This window comes from Cydia fagiglandana, chromosome 2, assembly GCF_963556715.1.
Source record: "Cydia fagiglandana chromosome 2, ilCydFagi1.1, whole genome shotgun sequence".
In the NCBI taxonomy this organism is placed as follows: domain Eukaryota; kingdom Metazoa; phylum Arthropoda; class Insecta; order Lepidoptera; family Tortricidae; genus Cydia; species Cydia fagiglandana.
In genome coordinates this window covers 23,909,184-23,927,466 of record NC_085933.1, presented here as the reverse complement: position 1 = coordinate 23,927,466, position 18,283 = coordinate 23,909,184, and the positions used below count along the sequence as shown (strand labels likewise).

The following is an 18,283-nucleotide window of genomic DNA, read 5'->3' as shown; positions in this document are numbered from 1 at the left end:
AGTGAATGAATAATTCATGAGATTCGATTTTAAAAATAAAAAAAATAGAAATAGAATATTACAATGACACAAAGGATTACAATTAGAGATCACAGAGAAAATTGTAATTAGAAGTTGAAAGGACAGAATGTCAACATAGATTTAGCCTCCTACGTCCCGATGTCCTTTTAAAAGGACAAAAGTAAATCCAATGTTGAATTATTACAGAATAAAAGAAGATTCCAAATTGAAAACTGCAAACATGACTCTGGGACGTAGGGGGTTAGATTGCTTACACCATCAGCATGTCAGATAGTGAAGAACTAGTATCCGACCGAAGATTCGGTTTTGGTCAGTTTTAGTCAATAAATCATGTTTCGGCCGTACAGTTTCGGTTTAGGCCAAAAAAACGGCTGAACCTTTCGGGCGGGCCGAAACTTATAAAATGGCGCCCAACACTGTTTAGAACCTGTACACGAAGTATCGTGTAGACACTAATGCTAAACTTAACTACGTGACAAAGACCAAAGTTGGCGACTCCAGTAGGATAACAATATTAATATATTGATTAAGGTAAAAATATTTTATTACTAAATGAAATGTAAATAGGTACAGAAATTTACAAACTTATAACTAGGTAAATATAAAAATTAAGGGTTTCATATGCTGTTAAGCCATAGGTACCCGGACTACCCGGCTAAATGTACCTAGCATGCTGCTGGCGTTTCCTCTTTGCACAGCTAGCGATTTATGTATAGGTACAAAAAATAATTGGTTTATTAGAAAATACAAGTCACCTAATGAGGGCGCCACTGGATGGTCGACGCAGTCTGAATATGTGTATAAAAACGGTTTAATGATATTTATTTAACGATTTTCGGCTTCGGCCGTCAAAGCCGAACCTTCGGTTTCGGTTTCGGTTACAGCAAAAGGACATGTTTCGGTCGGACACTATCAAGACCCGAGCAGCATGCTAATCGTGCGGTGAAGGCCTAATGGGGCGGTTGAAGCAATTTGCCGTGACGAAGATAGAGCGGTCTTCATTCTTTGTTTAAAAAGACGAAACATACGTGGTATTCTCTAAATCTTGTGTTTTTACGAAGTAGCGCCTGACTTAAGTAATTGTTTTTTCTTAGAAATCCTTATATGTATATGCAATTTAATTTATACGTCACGTCATGAAGCCGATGTATATGTCGGCGGCCGATCGTAAGATTAGGCAGATCGTAATGTTCCTGTGTAATGTTTTGACGATGGTCACATTAAACCAATATATAGGTAGGATAGGTTCGTTAGGGTGTTTCAGATGCCCGAAGGGTAAACTGCCCAGAAATAGAGGGCTCCGTCGACTCAGGGAACGACTCAAAGATTTCACGTTTCACGATATGCCTAGGAATTTCACGATATGCCTGATCTTACGATCGGCCGCCGACATATATATTAAGTATTTTTAAGTACATTAAGAACTGTTGGAGTAAGACACCGTGGTACCAAACGTCAGGAATTTTGGCCGTTGGTATAGCGAGAGAGATGGTGCTGCCATCTATACTACAGAGATAGTTTCTCCTATTTGATAATTAATACTGTTTACGCGTGGTACGTGAAAATGGCTGACCTATATTTTACTCTATCAGTGAGTGACTGAGTGCTCTCGAATGCGTTAATATGTAGCTGTAGATCAGACACGAAATATTGGATGCACTCCCTCGCTCGCATTTTTGACTAAAATCGGAATATAGGTACATTAATTATGCCGCACTGAATGATGTTTCAGCCTTTTGAGTGACTATCGTTGGTCGTTAATGAATTAATTATTTGAGAAAAATATGTTGATAATGACGCCAGTATTTATAACGGGTATTATATAATATGAGCTTTTAAATAAGTATGTAAATTAAAAAAACAATGTACGCTTAATACCGAAATACAAACCCAGTAAAGCAATCGAAGCACAAAAAGGTAAGGGGTAAGTTACTTTCAAGTGTTTGAATCGCTTTCACTTTCCTGTTCACATTTTTTAAAGCCTACAGACGCTTTTCATGTATAACGTAGGCCGATTTAGGTATAAAATATACCTATATTCTGAATTTTGAATTACATAATAGTGACATCGAAATACTAACTACTTAAGGTTTATTTGAGCTAGCGCTATTTTATTTAAAGTCAAACTACAATACATATATATATATATAATAAAAGTTACCCCCATACTCGTATCTGGATACATGGCATATAACACCACTCACACAGCCATAGAAGTAATTTTTTATGTTATTTCACTCATGTCCGCGTGCGTAAATTGACCTGTACCATAGAGAAAGAAATACATAGAGTGCTCACTCCATACATCGGTTTTGGTATATCGAGTAGCAGAATTATCTGCTGCTGTACTGCTACTTTCCAACAGATGTTCCGACGACCGAAAAGTCTAATGCTCAACAATTTTCAGCTAATATGTATTATAACCGGGTTAACCGGAACTCTATTTTCAACTCCTGCTTTAATATTAGTTGTAAATTGTTCAATACAATTTACGTGAGTCTCGACGAGACATCTAGTCTAGTATCAAGTAGCGTTGCGATGTCGACTACGAAAATAAGATTCGTGTTGGTACCAAAACTGAGGTATGGAGTGAGCACTCTGTGCTTACTATATTTCTCTCTGCCTGTACCTATAATTAAAATACCTTTGCGCCTGCACAACTTCGCCATTTTGGAGAGTTGCATTCCAAACTGCGAATTGGCAGGCTGTAAAAAGTATATTCAATGAGATATGGTCGTTTACTGAACCGTGGTGTGGTTCTGCTGCGGATCACTGAATTTTTCAATTTATACGTTGGGAAATTTTGCCTTTATGTCGTTTTTTTCCTTTCGACCGCTTAAATACAGACGTACGGGTAGCGTTTGAAATTTTATTTCATGTGCGTACCGGAGAGCATATGACTTTCACGTTTTGTTTTTGAAAAAGACACCTACAGCTTTGGATCGCGTGTTGGATCTCGTTGTAAAGGGATTTTAATTTTAGATTTGATATTTTTTTTTAAATCTTATTAAAGTTAATTCAGACACGAAAATTAAAATTAGTAATCTATAAAATAAAATTCAAATAGTCATAGCTATAGATACACAGCCTGTGAACATTATTAAATCAATGTTTCTAAATCATTAACTGATTGTAGGAAAGGGTCCCGTTTCCTGAACGTTTTGACCCAATTATACATTTCTAATCAGATTTCCGTTATAGTAAGTTGTAAGCCTTACATTAGATAACTATTCAGTTTAGTTTAAGGTTAATCGCACCTGATCCTATTGAATAATTTGGCAAACTGTGTTCGGCCCCAATTTCACCAGGGTGACAGGTGCGACAATTGTAAAACATCACTGTTGCTGACGTCACAGGAATCCATGGGCTACGGTTACCGCTTACCATCGGGCGGGCCGTATTCCTGTTTGCCACCATCATTGAATTATTAAAAAAAGTGTATTGTATCGGAAATAAACAGATATTTCTCTTGCTAAGTTTATGACACTTATTACAAGAAACACTACAATTGTAACGAAATTCCGACATAATATAACTCATTTCCTGTCAAGATTCTACAAATATGTCGACTAGAAAAAATAATTCTTCTTTCACAACATAATTGTAATATACAATTGTAGCAAAATGCCTGTCATATTTGTAAGTATTTCTATAGAAAATATTTTATTAAATTGTAATATGTCACCTGTCGCTTGACAATTGTCGCTCGACACATGTCACTGACAATTGTAGCCGTGGTGAAATTGGAGCCAGGGTCTCGCAATCCACCTGTGCCATACCTACTAGTATAATATGTACTATTTTGTAACGGATTTTTGCTTGACGCCGAGTCACGCTTGACAGGTTTAATATTTTTTTGAAAGTTCACCTACACTGAAAAGTATTTTGATAAGGTCATTACACCTTCTTCCAGCTTCAAATAGGAACAAAAGCCAAGTGAACTTTTAAAAAGCTTTCCATATTCAAGACTTTTTATGCAAAACACATTGTTTCACAAACTTCTCGGGAACTTGGTTGAATTAAATAATGGCGTTCAATCTCGTCAGATTTGTCTCTTTTGTATGGACGAAATCGAATGAAATGGAAGGAACACTGTAAAAAGTTCATTTTGTCTGCGGCTCTTTGTTATTTTGCAAAGATATCCGGCACGAATGACCAGTTTTATCATAAGAGTCAAAGAGTGTTTGAATGCGTTTCATATACAGGTCGTTATTATTAACAGTAGGTAATTAGCTAGAGTAAGTGAAAAGAATTTAAAAAAATATCGGACTCTAGGTATTTCGAGATGAATTTAATTACGTAAATCAACTATCGACTGCCCATGACTTCGTCAACGTAGAATTATAATACTCAGTCGACTCTCGTTAATTTTAAACTCAGGGGACTTTCAAAATAATTATTACGAATTATCGAGAGTTTGAAATATCAAATAGTTCGAAATTTTTGAGAGAAAAAATATGAAAGTTCGAATTATTGGGTAATAATCAATTAAGATTTATTAACTGCTAATTTTTTACTATATCAAAAGGTTAGACGTACCTACATATTTACATGCACATACATAATGTGAATTAATTATTAGTCTTTGGGAAGAAGTCTCTAATATTAGTTTGATTCAAAGCACATTGCTGAGACTGATTAAAAGCTTTTTTTATCAGGAATACCCAATACCTAGTGCCAGAAATTTAATGAATTTACAATAACAAATGCTCGTGCAACGATGAACTTGAACTTGTCTCAAAATGTAGGGTACTTACACTTACCTCTGCAATCTGATAACTTTGAATTGTCGAGTGTTTGACGCCTATGAGTTTGAATTAACGCGTCGTTTTGTTACGTAGCATGATTTTTTTGTTCGAATTACCAAGTGCTTAAAAATGTATTGAATTATTTCGAAATATAAAGAGATTTTCTAGGGAACTCGTGATAACTTCGAATTATAGAGAGGTTCGAATTATCGCGGGTTTGAATTAACGAGAGTCGACTGTAGTTACCATCAACTGTCTTACAATTCTCATTGATTTTGGGTTTGTCACAATCATAAATGAGAATTAGTGCAATTGTATGACTGAAGAGTAGAGATTTTATCAAACAATATTTTTTGACATTATTTTTAACGCTAAGTTTTCGCATTTTATGTGTAAATTAGACATATAAACCTACAAATGTTCGCATTAAATTGACAATACAGCAATAAGATAACACAGTTGTTACCTATTTTTGATTAACCTACATGGTATGCCACCACTTTATCATATTATTATTAATAAAAGGTACGCCATTTTCAAACTAATTACCGTACGAGTTTCAATCACAATTTTATTTGTTTTCCAATCAATGTTCAAAGAATGTTAACCGTTCCTCGTTGTACAAAGAAGTTGATGAACTCCCGGCACTATTAACAGTTCGACCCACAAGCAAGTTTTCCAACACTCGTTCTATTTTTAAAGCTGGATTTTTCATTCAGTCCAAGCTGGTTCTATGTTTTCATTACTTTTTTAGAGGCTTTGTTTTCCTTAATAGAACATTTTTCTTTGTGAAGGTATAATACCATAAATTTATCTGCTTCTTAAATTTCCGAGAGGTCTTTGAGATGTTTTTAAATCAGGGCTGTTTAAAAATCTAATTAGCGAAGCAAGAGCTACTTTTTTTGTAACTGTCTTACATAAAATACTATGTAGGTATTCATTTATTAATCTACCTACCTAATATGTATGTAAATGGCAATATCGTCTTACGTATGCAAATTCAATTATAATTCATGAATAGACGCTACTTGAAAAAATATTCAGAGTAGGTCCATTTTATGAAAGCTTTATCCTCAATAATACAAGCTGATGTAGGTACCTATATTTTAATAAATTTCATTAAATTAAACAATTCTCAATACTGTAGGTACGGGGTAGCGTACTGTCATGGAATTTGATTTCCGTGCCATTTCGTGATGTAATGTGCCTACATTACATCACGAAATGGCACGGAAATCAAATTCAAAATGTCTTTGAGAGAAAATAAATGTCAGGCTGAAGATTTTGACAACTCTTTCTGTTCTGTCTGGTATAGGTGCTAAAAAAATCGAAGTGACGAATTTCAGATTTAGACCTACATGACTTAACTAGGTATTATGAACCATGCATTTATTTGGAACACACATACACACCTCTTAAATCATAGTAAATTGGAAGTTACAGTACTGCCGGGTGGTTCCAGTAAAGGATAACACTCAGCCTATGTCCGAGAACATGAGTTATGACGCTGATTTTCAGTGTACCCATTTATACGTAAAACAAAACACAAAACAACACAGAATAGGCAAATAGTAGGTAGCAAAACACAACAGAATGTGCAGTGAACGATGTTATTTTAACTGAAATAATTTCATACGTGTCATACTCGTGAACGGGTGCTGTTTGTGGAGACTGGTCTGTTTAAGCTAACACGAGCTATTATACTTAGTAACTTAATTTTTATTAATTAATTACAGTGAGACGCCTCATTCTGTTCTCGTATGTTTCTTTTCTCTTAATGAATGTATTAATTATACAGGATATTGACTCTTGGAGACCCTATACATCTCTAAGGATAACTTGATAAACTATATAATCTTATAGTTCTGACACCTAGAGACATTTACACCTCTAAATATTATAGTTTTTTTTTTCGTGTGTTTTTTATCTGTATTTTGTATGTAATTCGACATTAAGAGACCATATACATCTCTTAGTAATTGTAATACGTTAGATTGAAATGTTAGTTTTATTTTATAAAATTGTTGATGTTATTATTTTTGCTTTTATGTAAATTCAATGTTGACGTGTAAAAGTGCCCTTGTGGCCTATTTGCTGAATAAATGTTGATGTTGATGATGTTGATGTCAAATATACATACTTTATTTAATGTACCTAGGCCTAGCAACAAACACTTATGAAATGTACGTAAGTACTATATAATTATACATATAGGTACCTAAATATAAGTATATTTAAATATACATATAAATGTATAGAATTAATTATATACTCAAGCACAATACAATAGTCTCTCTTACCAAAGGTGTAAGATAATATAACAGTTCCCTTGAAACACCTTTATATTATTCCGTATAATAACAGAGAGCCTATCAAAGTTAGGGTAACTCCATTGTAACATTATAATGCGTGCTCGTTGGAGTCTTCCGTTTGACGTCTTGTCTCGATGTAAAGGAATTACCGTTTTTACGATGTTTCGCTTTTGTTGTTGTTTTTCATTACTGGCAAAAATGCTTACTTAACGTCTTGAGTTCTTTGTCGAGTTGCAAATAATTGAAGCTTTATTTTTTAAGACAATGATACCTAAATCATAATGAACCACGGCAAAAGGTATACCTTATGGCGGCTGGCATTTACGTCACATAGCGCCGCAATAATATTGGAGCAGCGTTAATAATAGCGTAAGAGCCAACCACTATAAGGTAAGTACCTTTACACGTGGGACGTCACATATTTGTATGGAAATCAGGTTCCGTCCCCTTTCCGTCTTAAGTTTGCGCATTGACATCGATCGATAGGTAAGACCCAGTTCAGTTGCCCTATTAATAGATTGAACCAATTATATTTCAAACTTACTATGCACTTTATAGACGAAAATACGTAAGAATTTCCAACAGACACTTCAGGCACAACTCTCTCAACAAAGTCCAACTCATACGGAGCCAATTTATATTATGCTGTAAAGTTCGTCAAACTTGCTAGTGCAATATTCTAACTTTCCTGACGTTATTACAAAGTTAAATAATAAACATAAGACCTGTTTGACTCAGGGACAAATTAAATCATTTCATTATTAGTAGTAGTAGTAGTAAAACACTTTATTGTACAAAAAAACAAAACAAAACAGGAAAAATAACATTCGTCATTAGTACAAAGGCGAACTTATCCCTTTAAGGGATCTCTTCCAGTTAACCTTTGAGCAATTGAGGGAGAATTGGAGACGGTAGACATCCGTACTGTACCAACAGCGTAAATAAAAGAACAATAAAGAAAATTATAATGATAATAAAACGAAAAGTTTCTTAGTTATTTATAATATTAGCAACTTACCTAGAACAAATATTCACAACTAAATACATAATATGTACACAACTAAATACATATATATTCTATAATACATATTACATATATACAAAAACTACAATACCGCAGTACCGCACAAATCCTTTAAATTAAGTTTTGTCTGCTAGCCATAACCTTTTTAAATTCGCCTTTAGTGATGCGACCGATTGACACTGTCGAAGAGAGATGGTATAGAATTCCATAATGTTACTGAGTAAACGGCGAAGGACTTGTGATAGGAACGGTGTTAAGTATATTGATTTGTATCTTTTTAGCAATCAAACTGCTTTAAATAAATTATAAACTGAAATAGATGTCGGATACAATAGAAAGTGTGACCAAGCCAGTAGCCCTCTACAGTGGTGTAGGCCGGATTCGAACCAGCAGAAATCCCATTTGTCCCCGCCCCACGTGACCGCTACCATACACAAGGACAGGACAAATGGGAATAGTTTATAAGTACTTATGATAATACCTGAGTATTCCAATTTGTGCCCAGTGGGGATACATTTAATACCGGACCGGCGGCGTCTTCAGTTTACGTTATAATCAATAAAGGTGACAGCAAGGTGTCATATTTTATTGCGCATTAGCATGTCGAGCACTAGAACGCTTATTTTTAGGAGGTAATATCAATAAAAGTTGCTAACCTTCATTTAACCACACAGTGTTTGATCACTCAACTCAATTGGATATCTATCTTATCAATTAGCTTTAAACGAGAAATTATTATTTATTTATATACCTATATATTTCAGGGCTCTCGGAAACGGCTCTGACGATTTCGATGAAATTTGCTATAATATATGTGGGTTTTCGGGGCGATAAATCGATCTAGCTAGGTCTTATCTCTGGGAAGACGCGCATTTTTTTGTTTTCCGAGCAATGCTCGGTCTCCCAGATATTATGATTAAAATTTGACATAGCTTTACCGATATTCAACATCAAGGCAAACTAATTATTAACTACTAATTATATTGCTAATGATACTGTCAGGTGTCTCATTAAATCGGGTTGAGGGATAAATTGTGACATGAACTGTAATTATACCCCTCAAAGTGATTTATCGATATCTTCAAGAATAGCTCAAGTACGGACAATATAAATAGCACAGCGCCCAAAAATACGTTGACATATTTAGGAATATCTATTTTTGCTACACGTCTTTTACTAAATGTCATAAAATATAAAAACTATAATCAATTTACTAAAATAAAACGTACTTATTTTCGTTGTATTCTCCTTTAGCATTGATAAATACCTAAACGAAAACGTTTGTTAAAATTACCTACAATTTGCCGCAGTATTTTTAGGGTTCCGTACCCAAAGGGTAAAACGGGACCCTATTACTAAGATTTCGCTGTCCGTCCGTCCGTCCGTCCGTCCGTCCGTCTGTCACCAGGCTGTATCTCACGAACCGTGATAGCTGTTGAAATTTTCACAGATGATGTATTTCTGTTGCCGCTATAACAACAAATACTAAAAACAGAATAAAATAAAGATTTAAATGGGGCTCCCATACAACAAACGCGATGTTTGACCAAAGTTAAGCAACGTCGTGAGTGGTCAGTACTTGGATGGGTGACCGTTTTTGTTTTGCTTTTTTTTGTTTGCTTTTGCATTATGGTACGGAACCCTTCGTGCGCGAGTCCGACTCGCACTTGCCCGGTTTTTTTTTCACTTAGCAGTCCATTATTAATTTAATTTAACCGACAAAGAGATTAATAAATAAATTATCTTTATCAATACAGTTTCATTTTATTCTATTACAGCAAAACGAAAAGGAAATAGTTTTTCGGTGAACGAGTGTGTGGGTGGACATACTTAATATATTTTCTCAAAAATGGACGGCAAAGTCGACTTTGCCGTTTAAAAAATTGGTCGCGAAGCGCGTAGTTTATGGTCAGTCAAAAATTAAAAAGTTAAAAACATTGCAGTCTCGATTTTGGGACTGCAATGTTGCATACAAATTCCATTATTTGTCGAGTTCCAAACTTTTTAAAAGTAGAAATGACCATATCAAATGAAGGCACAGGCCCATTAAACAGCCAAACAGATGATTAGTACCGCGACTATTTAGCTGTCTCAAATAGGTTGGGGTAATTTCGGCAGAAAAATACACTTATGTTTTTTTTATTAAAAAAATAAAAAAGCGGCAAGGGCTTTTTTCTGTGAAAATATATACGTAAGAACATTGGTTTTGTAAAATATTTCTATGATATTTATATTTCTTGCACCATTTTTGAGAAAAGCACTATATATGACTCGGCTGGAAGGCTACTTGCTGGCTTCGGATTCAATTAAACGGACTCCCAAGGTCGTCCGTTTAAAACGAATCCTCAGCCTGCAAGTAGCTACTTCCGAGCCTCGACAATAATGTACTATTATATACGGAGGGCGATTCGAATTGTATGATCTTGTTATAAGAACTGATATTTCTGGTTGAAGAAATGTCACTGTTGACAACTGACAGTTCATGTCTGGTACAAAATTCGTTGCTAAAATTATTATAATAAGTTATTAAGTTATTACAATAAATAATAAGATAATAGAGCATCCAAAAATTTTGTAAGTACCTATAGTTCGTTTTTTTCAGCATTAGAAATATGGTAAACAATCTTGATGTGTCTTTTAATTGAAAAATACATTTCAAAATAAGTTACGGCCAATATGTAACAATTCTGAATCTAATGCGATCATTTATATTCTTCTGCTTTCATAAGTAATAGTTTTTGATTTTTGGAAAGCGTTTTTCATTTAAAAGTCATGTCAAGATCGCTTACCATCTTGCAAGTTCTTTCTAATGCTAAAAAAACGAACTATATTTTATCTATGTTAAACTTTTACCATCCAAGTATTTTATTATACTTCAATAAAAAATACCACATATCAATTTTATATTATCTCCTAAATCTCCTTCCTCAGTCAGTAGACTCAGTAGGTAAAATCAAGGACAAATTTATTCCCCTGTGAGTGACACAAAAGAATTTCGAATCCATTCTCTTTGATACCGTATCGGATATACAAGACGTTGGCTTTACGCTTTCATTGACAAAATCGACAAAACAAATTGAAGTTATGATTTTTTATTTGATATATTTATTTACATAATTCATATATAGAGTGAGTTAAGAACAACATGCATCAATTTTCAATGTTTAAAAGTGCTCGCAGATGTGACAAAATTTACATCCAGTGCGTGAACTCGGCTTTGCTTGCTAAAAGTATTTTACAATTACAATAGATAATTTAATTGAATTTAAGAAATGCCTGTATGGATTTTTGGTACAAAAAACATACTATTCTATAATGGAATATTTACTGGACACATTTTAATTTTATGTATACTCTTATTTTGCTTGACATTTAACATAATTATTATTTTCGCTTGACATCATATTATAATTCGTGCATGCTCCATCTCTTCCGACTTTATATTTGTATGCCAAATGGCAAAACATAGTGTAACATAAATTATTGTATAACATCTTTATTTGACCTATGTTTACAAATAAATACATTTTGATTTTTGATTTTGAGTGTGGTGCAACTAAACTTAATTAATAATTAGCTTAAATCTAAAATAGGCCAACCAACCATACCAAGAACGCGGATATGCTGACGGCATAATCGCAATTGCTAAAGATGACAGTCCATTTCCAACCACAGCTGCACTACTGTTCATTTTACTATGGAAATTGACAATGACAGCGACGCGCTCAGTACCGGTAGTGCAGCTGCGGTTAGAAATGGAATGTTACCATAACACACTGTGCGAGGTTGATTGTGCGCGCTGAGACCCCATGGACTTAGAGTTTCAACCCCAAAATAGTCTGTACTGAGCCTCTTATATTAATGATTTATTATTTAATATCAAGTTATACCCAACAAGCGCCTATCGAGGGTAGTGGAATTATAAAAATTGTGATCGAAGTGTTGTTGATAACAGCGTAAACCCTGTACGGATATGATGGTCGTTCTTGTCTACGTGACAGCGTGATAAAACTGTGTCCGTCACTTTCTATCCCACGGTGTTAAAAAGTGACAGTTATTTTATCACGTGGATAAAAATGGACAGACATCCATAATACGCCGGCTGATCGCCTTATGGTACCTTTCTGCGGAACGTCATATTTTATTCACAAACTATACCAAAAACACCCAAGTACTAATTACATTTTATTTTCATCTAAAATAAGCATATATTCACTCTCTAACACAAAACACCAAAGTATTACATTTTCCCCTACCGAAAGGATGTGTATCTCTGCCTAGAGTGATTGACGTGAAAGGAATTGCGTATCCGCCCGCCTTTGATCTCGACGAGAGTACGCGCGGAGAATTGATAAAACTACCTACATGTGTAATAAAAATTGCTATTTTAGTGTTAATTAACAAGATTATGAACAGAATTAAGAAGCAGTGGTGGCCGAGTGGATATGACGTCTGACTTTCAATCCGGAGGTCGCGGGTTCAAATCCTGGCTCGTACCAATGAGTTTTTCGGAACTTATGTACGAAATATCATTTGATATTTACCACTAGCTTTTCGGTGAAGGAAAACATCGTGAGGAAACCTGCATACATCTGCGAAGAAATTCAAAGGTGTATGTGAAGTCCCCAATCCGCATTGGGCTAGCATGGGGACTATAGCCCAAGCCCTCTCGCGCATGAGAGGAGGCCTGTGCTCAGCTTTGGGACGTATGTAGGCTGAAATGATGATGATGAATGATCAACAAGATTAAAATATTTTAAGTACTTTATCTAGACACATCTACGATGCGTTAAAAAATCTCAAATTACGCCAGCATAAAGATATACTGTTTTGTAAGAACAAACTTATCCGTGTTATTGTTAATATATCAGAAACAGATCGAATAAATAAAATTCGAATACGGCTGTCAGTTGACGATGCGCGCAGTCAGATACGAACAAACGAAGATGATATATGTTTGACCGGAACCATATTCCCATATATGTTAGTAAGTACCTACATATAAGGATGACACATGACATTGAGTAATCACTTGTACGATGCCCGACATCTTGGACCAAATTGTCCCGATTCTCCGTTTTCCGGGATTATTAATGATAAGTTTTGGACTGAAGTCTTTAAGTTACTTAAGGAAAGGAACCTTTTATAGGTAAAGAATAGAAATTAGGTGTAGGCGTCTGACCTATATTTACTACAGCCACAGACAAAACATCCTCCAGACTGAGCATAGTCGCGCTACCCCCTCTGCCACGCATATGGTAATTTTACTCCATCTTCGAGTCGAAAGTGTCTTTGTGTGACGTCCGGGTCTTTAAAATCACACTACTTCACTTCGGCACTGTGTTCAAATCGGTGCAAAGCAGACGGAACCTGAAGCTAAACCTTAAAAACATTTCAAGTAAAAAGTTAAATTAATATTCCGACTACTACGTCGTTTTTATATAAAAAGTCTCATTTCTTGGAAGGCGATTGAAAACAAAAATAGCCGAAATCACCGGTGACATGAAAATGGATCGATTGACAGTGGATTGGCACCTCATCCATCAAAATTTGTTACGTACCTTCGACACTGCCATGGAATTCAACCCACGCATATAGAATCCAAACATCCCTTCTATAATTTCTATTAAAATATTAATATTAAAATGCGAAAGTAAAAAGACTGTCTGTCTATCAGAAACGTGTGTCTGTTACCTCTAAACTGCTGAACCGATGACCGAGCTTGTGTAATACATATAAAATACACTGCTATATATATGATATTCTATCTAGCGTCTACCTGAAAAGGGAAACTTGAAAGAAGGGTAATCCCTTCCTTTTTCAGATAGATGCAAGATAATAGTGTCTAATACTGACTCCTAAAGTAAAACTTAATTATATTAGGTACCTAGTAAAGAACTCAAATCTTTATTCCGAAATAGGGTTTTTTTTGTACTTTCTTACTTTTTGGACGTCGGTTAAAATCCATACTAATATTACGCATACGAAAGTGTGTCTGTCTGTCTGTCTGTCTGTCTGTTACCTCTTCACGCTTAAGCCGCTAAAAGGATTTAGTTTAAATTTGGCATAGAGATCGTTTGAGCCCCGGGCAAGGACATAGGATAATTTTTATGTCGGAAGTCATCGGGGTGAAAATGGGGATGGAAATGAGAAAAGTGCCTGTTACTCGTAATTGGTGTAAGCGATTAAGCATATTATGCTCAACATTATTGCCATTAGATTTTATCCAGGCGCTATACTTACTCTAACTGCTGGAACTAATTCCACGCAGACGAAATCGCGGGCAAAAGCTAGTGTACAATATTCTCGAAGTCAGAAAGGACAGAAAGTGATACTGAACAGAACCCCATCCTAGTCTAATGTGTTATATGTCATTGGGCAGTGGACATTGAGTAATCATCTGTCGTCCGTAGTCTGACATCTTGGACATACTCGTAAGTTCCCATATGCTCCTTTCTATGTATTATTAATATCAAAGATAGGACTAAAAGTAAATTCTATTTATCGTTCCGTGCTGTAATTGGGAGAAAAGAAAAATAATTATGTCTTGTCTTTTTAATTAGAGTGTTTTTCCAGACCTATTTATATTCGCTAAACTGAAACATACTGATCCGATTATTTTATTCCTCCGATATTTGCAAGTTAAACTTATAATATTTTTAGTTTTCTCGTGATAAACCTTAAGATTTATAAAACTATGGACATTTTTAATTAAGTGAACGCGATTCTTGCTTACCCTATTTTTCGTATAAATTAACCTACTTTTTGGAAGTTGAAAAATATTTATATTAATATTGGCCTATTCCCTATTCTACCATGTTTAGGTTTGTTATTGAACAGAAGACATAAGTGTAATCTTGTGTCGTCCGTAGCCTGACAAGTTGGACTAATCTTGTGTCGTCCTTAGCCTGACAAGTCGGACAAATTGTTCCGATGCTCCGTTAATATAGATCGTGTCATTCACTAATACGCGTGCCTTGACTCGTATTGTCATGTTATTAAAGGTTAGATTTGACAAATCTAACAGATGTTCCTAAGTTGCTTGAAGACATTTTATTTTATGATTATATAAAAATAGAAAACTTAAGGAGGTTGATTCTGATTTAATAATTTATTATGATTTTGATCTTGTTTTGGTACGAACTTGATGATAGTCTTGGTGGTGTTCTTAAGTTTCTTGAAGACATTTTATTTTATGATTATATAAAAATAGAAAATTTAAGGAGGTTAATTCTGATTTAATAATTTATTATAATTTTGATCTTGTTTTGGTACGAACTTGATGATAGTCTTGGTGGTGTTCCTAAGTTTCTTGAAGACATTTTATTTTATGATTATATAAAAATAGAAAATTTAAGGAGGTTAATTCTGATTTAATAATTTATTATAATTTTGATCTTGTTTTGGTACGAACTTGATGATAGTCTTGGTTGTCTTTATATTGTGCATGGTGTGATATAATTATTTTAAATACATGCAACATTTATTGGTAGGTACCTAACAAAAATTAATTTAAATGGATCCGCGCTAAAAGCCAGGAAGGCTTTTTAATCTAAAACATTCTGTTCAATATTTTAGAACCTGATTTATGTTTTGTAATAAATAAATATTGATTTAAGCGACGATTAATCCGATTAATATTTCTTTTAAATAAACTAGTATAATATTAGGTAATTTATTTCATTTATAATAATGCGTCTTCATTTAAAAAATACAATTGCTGTAATATTTTCCCTAATATAAATATGTAAGTAAATTAAACTTGCCATTTAATTTATTATTTACTGTTATTAAAATATCAAACTAAACCTACCTTTTATTCAGTAAAATCACGTCACTTCCCACAAATCACTAAATTATCATCCACAGTTAAAAGCCAAACACTATTTTAAACGAAAAAAAAATCACTAACCACACCACTAAAAGTTTTCCCTCGATACCGTTAAAAATCACGCACGCATTCCGAATTCAAAAATCGCGATCTTCCATCGTCGAGTAACGACACGACCGACCGCGTCGAGAAGTGGAAACGCACTAGTGTTTGTTAGGGGTGGTAGAAAGAGAGGGTGAATCGCGAAATCTATAGAGATACGTGAAATACGGGGTCCGATTCGGTGCGACATGGAGCATGTTTGTCAATGAGTCAGCGTTCGCGTTTCGGTGACAATGAAGTTTGATGAGTTTTTTGACAAAGTGCTTTCCCTGTTATTCTAGCTGACAAATGTCAGATGCAACGGTTAGCTTTACCTGAAAACGGTGGAGTGCTTCGGTTGGGCGATTGTTTGTTTGGGTTTTAAATGTTTTTCGTTTGTAAACATGGGCGGATCACAGTGTGGACTGACGATGTGTAGGGATATTTATTTTGCATTTGTTTTCAAGTATTTATGTATGGATATTTCTTTAATAACACGGTAATATAATATTTGTTTTTCATTTAACAAACTTGTCCTTATCTTAGTAATTTCCCTGTCACATCAAAAAGGATCCTGGGGTTCTTTTAAGGTGGCCACTGACGAGCCTTCCAACAGTCCAAATTGCGTGGCTGCAATCCAAAATCGGTCCGTGAATGTCAAAAACGTACAATGTTTAATATTAGGCTGCCGTCCATTTGGATGAATACATTGTAACGGCATCCATTTGGAAGGCTCGTCAGTGGCCTGCTTTAGACTACATTTTACGAAAGCGGTTGCCGTTTGACCTTTCGACCCAGAGGAAAGTGGCCTTGATGGATTTAGTCCGTTCCTTGATGGATCGCCATCACCTTCGACGGAAAACAAGGCATTTAATTTCGTTATGTGCTAAAAAATAGTTATTTTTTGTACAAATGTTGTTCTGTGTTCACATAGCGGAATAAGTTATTTTCAAAACTAATAAAGATATAAAACAAATGTGGGTCAACGGGAAATTGAGAAAGGAATTAAAATATACCAAAGTCAAAAAATCGTAAAAAAATACACGTAGCGATTTTTCGCACCGACGAAATACGATAATATTATGACTTGCCTACCAGGCGATTCAAACGTACACTGATATCAGAATGACGAATGACGTCTAACTACTGAAGTCATTCAGTTACAGTGCATTTCACGTACTTGTCCGTACATGTATCGATGCGGGCAAAACCCACGATAACTAATTTACATGATGAATAAATCATTATGATGTCCAAAAAAAAAATCAAAACTAAAATATTACTTTGCTAATCCACGAAAAGCAAATCGCGCAAAATTTTCGCGGATTAGCAAGTAATATTTTGGTTATGATTAGTATGGATTTGCGCAAAGTAACGCCTGGGGGCCGATTTTTTAAATTCGACCACTCGATTTCGTGTATTTCGTTAACGGATATCTCCACTAATAGGCGTTTAAATTCTACTAATAGAATTGAAATCGAGTGATCAATACCACTAGATTCCAAATTTCGATCGCTCGTATTTCAAAAATTTGCATTTCGCCGTTTTCCACCGATTTTCGAGTGACGAAATCGAGTGATCGAAATTCAAAAATCGGCCATATTATTATTATCCCTCATTATTCTATTTCACTATGTCAGTGCACGTTTGACTGTATTCAAAACTACGTCATCCATTTTAAAATTCTTGACTTTTTACCATGGCAAAGCTTCATTATGAAGATACATAACTAGCAATATGTAGAATTGTAGATAGCGAAAGAGTAGGTAAACATTTGTGATGTTCCACGGCAAAAGGTACCTTATGGCGGCTCGCACTTACGTCGCATAGCGCCGCAATAATATTGGAGCGGCGTTAATAATAGCGTAAGCGCCAACCGCCATAAGGTACCTTTACACGTGGGACGTCACATTTTGTTTTGTTTTCAACTAGTAAACTTTTGATACTGATTGAACAAACGTAGCGAATATATTCAAAAGGAAAAAGATAGAGCGAGTTGATTTTCTTTTGTTCTGAAGCCTATATACCGGGTGTGGCCTGTAATACGAGCAAAAAATGTAACTGTGGGATGTACTCCTCATACTGACCAACATTTGTTCAGCGACATTTAAAAATAACTTGTAGTTTGATTTTTAATACACTTTAAAGTTTATTCTAAGACGCAATGTATTGCGAATCTTGTTATGTTTAAGGCATGACAAGCAACGCCAATCACAATGATATGGCGTGGCGATGGCGTCCATTGAAGATAATATTTATTTTGTAT

General features: G+C 34.9%; 1 protein-coding gene across 1 annotated transcript in view; it reads right to left on the bottom strand.

The window, feature by feature from the left end:
• The window catches only part of LOC134679085 (uncharacterized), a 67,821-nt gene extending 51,663 nt beyond the window's left edge, over positions 1-16,158 (bottom strand). Inside the window, exon 1 of the mRNA XM_063537933.1 lies at positions 15,919-16,158. The gene's annotated coding sequence lies outside the window, so the exon portion shown is untranslated. The remainder of the gene's footprint in view (positions 1-15,918) is intronic.
• Between the last annotated feature and the right edge of the window lie 2,125 nt (positions 16,159-18,283).